The sequence below is a fragment of the Heterodontus francisci genome, unplaced genomic scaffold, assembly GCF_036365525.1.
Source record: "Heterodontus francisci isolate sHetFra1 unplaced genomic scaffold, sHetFra1.hap1 HAP1_SCAFFOLD_61, whole genome shotgun sequence".
NCBI classification, from domain to species: Eukaryota; Metazoa; Chordata; class Chondrichthyes; order Heterodontiformes; family Heterodontidae; genus Heterodontus; species Heterodontus francisci.
In genome coordinates, this window is record NW_027141441.1 from 4549541 (window position 1) to 4557265 (window position 7725).

The window sequence follows — 7725 nt, forward strand, 5'->3', positions numbered from 1 at the left end:
ACAATTTACTATCCAAATGGACACTGACGCTCCTAATCCATGAACCCCAATTTTGTTAACCACCCTTTTATGTGGTACTTTATAAAATGCTTTCGTAATATCCATATAAATAACATCCACTGCATTCCCTTCATCAGTAATCTCAGATCGTTTATCAACAAATGCAGTTAGATTCGTCAAGCATGAACTCCCATTGATAAATCCATGCCCACTCTCCTGAATTAACTCAAACCTCTCCAAAGGACTTGATTTTTTTCCCTGACCTGTTGATCTCATGCTGATAGCAAGCTCACCATAGATCATGTATTTGGCAATGTGACCGTCATCCATTTGGCCCAGTCAACAGAGTCACCGCTGACTCAAGAGGGCAAACATGCTGCGGATCCCTGCACGCTGGTGTACTTCCGCATTCGGCACTATGTCCTGCCAGGAGATGCCCAGTATCCATCTGAGGCAGTGGAGGTGGAAGCTGTTCAGCCGCTTTTTTTGGCTTTTATAAGTTGTTGATGCTTCTCTACGATAAAGGAGGGTGCTGAGAACACAAGCCTGGTACACGTGGAGCTTTGTATTTTCGGTCAGTTTGCTGTCGGTTCACACTTGTCTTCTCAACTTTGACATGACAGCTGCAGCATTGGCAATCCTGGTGCTGATTTCAGCATCAAGGGCCAGATTGCTGGTGATTGTTGATTGAAGGTATGTGAAGCTGTTGACAACCTCCAAAGTGAGGTTGTCGATGTTGATGGAAAGTGGAGTCTCTACGTCCTGGCCCGTAACTTTCATCTTCCTGATGCTGATTGTCAGTCCAAACTCTTTGCAGGCCAGGGAGAACCGATCTACAAGCTGCTGTGACTGAACTTCATTATGGGATGTCAGCACAGCATCATCAGCAAATAGCAACTCACAGACTAGGAATTTACCCACTTTGGTCTTGGCGCACAGTCTTGCCAAGTTGAACAGCTTGTCGTCAGCTCTGATGTGCAGGTGAACACCTGTATCTGAGTAATTGAAAGTGTGCAATAGCAGCATGGAGAAGAATATGCCAATTATAAAGGATGTGATAACTAGACAGTTCGAAAATGATGACATGATTGGGCAGAGTCAACATAGATTTATGAAAAGGAAAACAGGTTTGAAAAACCTGTTGAGATTTTTGAGGATGTTACCTATAGAACAGATAAAGGAGAACCAGTGGATGTGTGGTATTTGCATTTTCCTTTGGTAAGGTCCCACACAGGAGGTGAGTAAACAAATTTAGAGCACATAGGCTTGGGGATAATATACTGATATGGATTGAGAATTGGTTAACAGACCGAAAACAGAGAGCAAGAATAACGGGTCCTTCTCAGGATGGCAGGCCTTTACTATTGGGGTACTGCAAGGATCAGTGTTGGAGCCACAGCTGTTAACAACCTATATAAATGATTTGGATGTGGGGATTAAATGTAATATTTCCAAGTTTGCAGATGACACAAAGCTCGGTGAAGTGTGAGTTGTGAGGAGGATGCAGAGAGGCTTCCAGGGGACCTGGAGAGGCTAAGTGAATGGGCAAGAACATGGAATATAATGTGAATAAGTGTGAAGTTATTCACTTTGGTAGAATAAACAGAAAGACAGAGTATTTCTTAAATGGTGAGAGGTTGGGAAGTGTCGATGTCCAAAGGGACCTGGGTGTCCTTGTTCCTGAGACACTAAAAGCTCTTGTGCAGGTGCAGCAATCAATTAGGAATGCAAATGGTATGCTGTACCCACACGAGGGGTCATGAGTACAGGAGTAAAGATGTCTTGCTGCAATTGTCTAGAGCCTTGGTGAATCCGCACTGGAGTATTGTGTACAGTTTAGTCTCCTCATCTTATGAAGGATACACTTGCCATAGAGGGGGTGAAACAGAGGGTCAACAGACTAATCTTTTTTTTGCATTTATTTCATTTCATCTCAGTTTGTTCAGTTTGCTTACCTACTGTTTTTTTCAGGTTTGTACTTCCTGCTGTTCAATATTCAGTCCATTAACACCTAATCTGTACTAATGCTTTGTCTTTCAACACACCATTAACATATTGTTTGCCTTTGCTGCATGACCTTTTGGTCAGCTATGTGGCCTTGTCCAATCTACACCTTCTCCTTTGTTATCTCTTGCCCCACCCCCACCCCACTTGCTTATAACCTGTGACTTTTCTAATATATGTCAGTTCCGAAGATGGGTCACTGACCTGAAACGTTAACTCTGCTTCTCTTTTCACAGATGCTGCCAGACCTGCTGAGTGGTTCCAGCATTTCTTGTTTTTATGTCACCAGACTAATCCCTGGGATGGTGGGATTGTCTGATGAGGAAACTGGGCCTGTATTCCTTAAAGTTTCGAAGAATGAGAGGTGATCTGATTGAAACTGACAAAATTCTTACAGGGCGTGACAGTGTGGATGTAGACAGGATGTTTGCCCTGGTTGGTGAGTCTAAAACCAAAGGACATCGTCTCAGAATAAGGAGTAGGCCATTTAAAACTGAGATGGGTGGAATTTCTTCACTCAGACGGTGGTGAATCATTGGAATACTGTGCCCCAGAGGGCTGTGGCAGCTCAATCATTGAGCATGTTCAAGACAGAAATTGATAGAAATCTTGATACTCATGACATCAAGGGATATGGGGATAGCATGGGAAAGGGGCTTTGAGGTAGGTGATCAGCCATGATCGAATTGAATGACAGAGCAGGCTCGACGGGCTGAATTACTTACTCCGATGTTCCTCTGTTCCTAAGAGAGTTGGCGCCAGCGCGCAGCCCTGCTTTACCCCACTGCTGATCTTGAAAGCGTCTGATGTTGCTCCATTGTAACTGATGGAACTGTGCATGTTCTCGTAGAAAGAAGAGATGATGCCCAAGAGGTCAGGAGGGCAGCCGATGTTCCATTGCAGTTTGAAGAGGCCGTCTCTGCTGACAAGATCAAAGGCCTTAGTGATGTTAATAAAAATGTCTGAGGCTCTGTGGCGCAATGGATAGCGTGTTGGACTTCTAAATAATGATTAAGATGATATTCAAAGGTTGTGGGTTCAAGTCCCGCCAGAGTCAGGTTTTGGACCAGAAACAGAGGAGCACAACGGAACAACAAATGAAGAAATGCGTCAAAAGCACAGACTCGGAGACAGAGCGAGAGAGAGAGGAGCAGAGCAGGGGAAAAAAAAATCGAGGAGTGACGTCACAATGGAGAGTGAGAGCAGGGAAACAGAGAGCCGCTGGGGTGAGGAGACAGGATTTGGTTCTTTCTTCGGTGCAGTGCAAGGAGCTGTTTGGTGAGGATCTGGTAAGCTGTGACATCACAGGCAAGCAGGGAGTTGATTGGTTTGGAAGAACCGACCTGCTTGATGCGCATCTGGTAAGTGATTAAGATCCATTTTAGTCCTAACGTTTAAAATAGTAAACAAACTAGTGGTAAGTTTAATAAAATATGCAATAAAATGAATAATTGAATAAAATATTTAAGTAGTTAATTGAAACACGTTAAGGATGACAGGACAGGTGATGTGTCACAGCTGCAGCATGTGGGAGTTCCTGGATGCCAGTGTGATCCAGGGCAAACACGTCTGCAGTAAGTGTTTGCGGCTCAAAGAGGGAGAAAAAAGGAATGTAGTGGTAGTAGGGGACAGTATAATAAGGTGGATTGACTCTGTTCTCTGCAGCAAAAGCAAGAGTCCAGACGGCTGTGTTGCCTGCCGGTGCCAGGATTCAGGACGTCTGCTCAGGGCTGGAGCGAAACATACAATGGGAGGGGGAGGATCCAGTCGTCGTGGTCCATGTCGGTACCAGCGACATAGGCAGGACAAGGATAGAGGTTCTGCAAAGTCAGTATGAGGAACTAGGCACCAAATTAAGAAGCAGAACCTCAAAGTTAATCATCCCTGGATTATTACCTGAGCCATGTGCAAATTGGCATAGGACAAATAAGATTAGAGAAAGTAATGTGCGGCTGAAAGACTGGTGTGGTAGTAGTGGGTTCTGGTTCATGGTGCATTGGCACCAGTACTGTGGAAAGAGGTGGCTGTACCGTTGGGACGGTCTACACCTGAACCGTGCTGGTGCCGGTGTTCTAGCGAGCCACATAACGAGGGAAGTAGAGACGGTTTTAAACCGAATAGTGGGGGCAAGGGATCAAATTTGGGAAGATATGGTGAATCAAGGAGGAGAGACAAGGCAAGAGAGAAAGGTATAAATATGGGAAATGATAAACAGACTGTGACAGGAAGGGACAGAATGTACAAATCTAAGAGTAAATCGACAGATAAGGCTAGCGGTGACAAAAATAATAAAAGGGCAAAACTAAATGCTCTGTATCTGAATGCATGGAGCATTTGAAACAAAACAGATGAACTGGGAGCACAAATAGAATAAATAAGTACGATCTGATAGTCATTACAGAGACATGGCTGCAGGGCGACATAGATTGGGATGTGAATATTGGAGGTGACATGGCATTTTGGAAGGACAGGAAGCTAGGAAAAGGTGGCGGGGTAGCTCTGTTAATTAATGATGGTATTAGCGTAATAGAGAGGGATGACCTGAGTTCTGGAGATCAGGATGCAGAAGCAGTTTGAGTACAAATGAGAAATCATAAAGGCAAGAAGTCACTTGTGGGAGTGGTGTACAGGCCACCTAACATTAACCACACTGTCGGATGGGATATAAAAGAAGAAATAATGGCAGCTTGTCAGAAAGGTACTGTGATAATTATGGGGGATTTTAATCTAAATATAGATTGGAAAATTCAGATGGGCAGAGGTAGCCTAGATGAGGAATACATAGAATATTTTGGGGATAATTTCTTGGAACAATACATTCTGGAGCCAACCAGAGAGCAGGCTATACTAGACCTGGCATTGTGCAACGAGATAGGATTAATTAATGACCTCATAGTTAAGGTGCCCCGAGGTAGCAGCGATTATAATATGATTGAATTTTACATTCAGTTTGAGGGAGAGGAGAGTGGGTCCCAGACTAGTATTTTAAATTTAAATAAGGGCAATTATAAGGTCATGAAAGCAGAGCTAGCTAAAGTGAACTGGCAAATTAGGTTAAGGGATAAGTCAATAGAGATGCAGTGGCAGACATTTAAGGGGATATTTCAGAATACACAGAATAGATACATTTCAACGAGAAAGAAAAGTTCCAAAGGTGGGACTCACCATCCATGGTTCACGAAAACAGTTAAAGATACTATCAAACTTAAAGAAAAAGCCTATAATTGTGCAAAGGTGGGAGGCAGGTCAGAAGATTGGACAGAATATAAAAAAACAGCAAAGAATGACTAAAAGATTGAGAAGGAAGGTAAAATTAGAGTATGAGAGAAAGCTCGCAAGAAATTTCAAGACAACTAGTAAGAGTTTCGATAGATATTTTAAAAAGAAAAGAGTTAACAAAGCGACTGTTGGTCCAATAGAAAGTGTGTCTGGGGAATTAATAATGGATAATTAAGAGATGGCAGATGAATTGAACAGATACTTTGCATCGGTCTTCACTATTGAGGATACAAATAACATCCCAGTATTAGCCGTATATCAGGAAATTGAAGGGATGGAGGAACTCAAGAAAATTACAATCACCAGGGAAGTGGTACTAAACAAATTGTTGGAGCTGCGGGTTGACAAGTCGCCAGGTCCTGAATTGGCTAGTGAGATAGTTGATGCGCTGGTTTTAATATTCCAAAATTCCCTAGATTCGAGAAGGTTCCGTTAGATTGGAAAAGAGTGAATGTAACTCATTTATTCAAAAAGGGAGGGAGACAGAAAGCAGGAAACGACAGGCCAGTTAGGTTAACATTTGTCTGAGGGAAAATGTTTGGAGCTATTGCAGAGGATGTTATAGCAGGGCATTTAGAAAAAATTAAGGTAATCAGGCAGAGTCAACATGGATTTTTGAAAGGGAAATCATGTTTAACCAATTTATTGGAGTTCTTTGAGGGAGTTACATGTGCTGTGGATAAAGGGGAACCAGTGGATGTATTGTATTTCGATTTCCAGAAGGATAAGGTGCCATATCAAAGGTCATTGCAGAAAATAAAAGCTCATGGTGTCGGGGGTAACATATTGGCATGGATAGAAGATTGGCTAGCTGACAGGAAACAGAGAGTCAGCATAAATGGGTCATTTTCTGGTTGGCAAGAAGTAACGAGTGGTGTGCCACAGGGATCTGTGCTGGGGCCTCAACTTTTTACAATTTATATAAATGACTTAGATGAAGGGACCGAAGGTATTGTTGCTAAATTTGCTGATCACAAAGATAGGTAGGAAAGCAGGTTGTGAAGAGGACATAAGGGGGCTACAAAGGGATATAGATAGGTTAAGTGATTGGGCAAAGACCTGGCAAATGGAGTATAATGTGGGAAAGTCGGAAATTGTCCACTATGGCAGGAAGAATAAAAAAGCATATTATCTAAATGGTGAGAGATTGCAGAGCTCTGAGATGCAGAGGGATCTGGGTGTCCGAGGGCATGAATTGCAAAAGGTTAGTATGCAGGTCCAGCATGTAATTAGGAAAGCTAATAGAATGTTATCATTTATCACCATGGGAATTGAATACAATAGTAGGGAGGTTATGCTTCAGCTATACTGGACATTGGTGAGACCTCTTCTGCAGTACTGAGTACTGTACCGGTCTCCTTATTTATGGAAGGATGTAAATGCATTGGAGGTAGTACAGAGAAAGTTTACGAGACTAATACATGGAATGGGTGGGCTGTCTTACGAGGAAATATTGGACAAGCTAGGCTTGTCTCCGCCAGAGTTCAGAAGAGAAAGAGGCGACATGATTTGTTATTTAATTTATTAATTAACAAATTAGCTATCCTCCAGTCTTCCGGTACCACACCCGTGGCTAACGATGATACAACAATCTCTGCCAGCGCCCCAGCAATCTCCTCCCTTGCTTCCCATAGCATCCTAGGATACATCTGATCAGGCTCTGGGGATTTATCCACCTTAATGCGCTTCAAATCCTCCAACACCTCCTCCTTTGTAATGTTGATATGCTGCAGGATATCGCTGTTCCCTCCCTTGAACTCACTAGCTTCCATGACCTTCTCCACGGTAAATACAGACGAGAAATATTCATTTAAGACCTCGCCCATTTCGCGTGGCTTCACACATAGATTGCCACACTGATCCTTAAGGGGACCTACTCTCTCCCTAGCTACCCTTTTACTCTTAATACACTTATAGAATCTTTTAGGATTCTCCTTTATCTTATCTGCCAGGGAAATCTCATGGCCCCTTTTCGCCCTCCTAATTTCCTTCTTAAGTATACTCCTATATCCCCTATACTTCTCGAGGGACTCGCTCGATCCCAGCTGCCTATACCTGACGTATGCCTCCTTCTTTGTCCTGACCAGACCCTCAATATCCCTCGTCAACCAAGGTTCCCTAAACTTGCCAGCCTTGCCCTTCCATCTAACAGGAACATGCTGGCCCTGAACTCTTCCTATCTCACTTTTAAAAGCCTCCCACTTGCCAGACGTCCCTTTACCTGTAAACAGCCTCTCCCATTCAACTTTTGAGAGTTCCTGTCTGATGCCATGGAAATTAGCCTTCCCCCAATTTAGGACTTCAACCTGAGGACCAGTCCTATTCTTTTTCATAACTATCTTGAAGCTAATAGAGTTATGGTCACTGGTCCCAAAGTGCTCCCCCACTGCCATATCAACCACCTGCCCATTCTCATTTCCTAAGAGGAGATCGAGTGTAGCC

At 43.3% G+C, this 7725-nt stretch overlaps 1 non-coding gene across 1 annotated transcript; it reads left to right on the forward strand.

Annotated features, from left to right (window-relative positions):
- The first annotated feature begins 2970 nt into the window (after positions 1 to 2970).
- On the forward strand, positions 2971 to 3061 carry trnar-ucu (transfer RNA arginine (anticodon UCU)). The gene is given in 2 exon segments: positions 2971 to 3007; positions 3026 to 3061. It is a non-coding gene; the product is annotated as a tRNA-Arg (tRNA).
- Positions 3062 to 7725: the final 4664 nt, after the last annotated feature.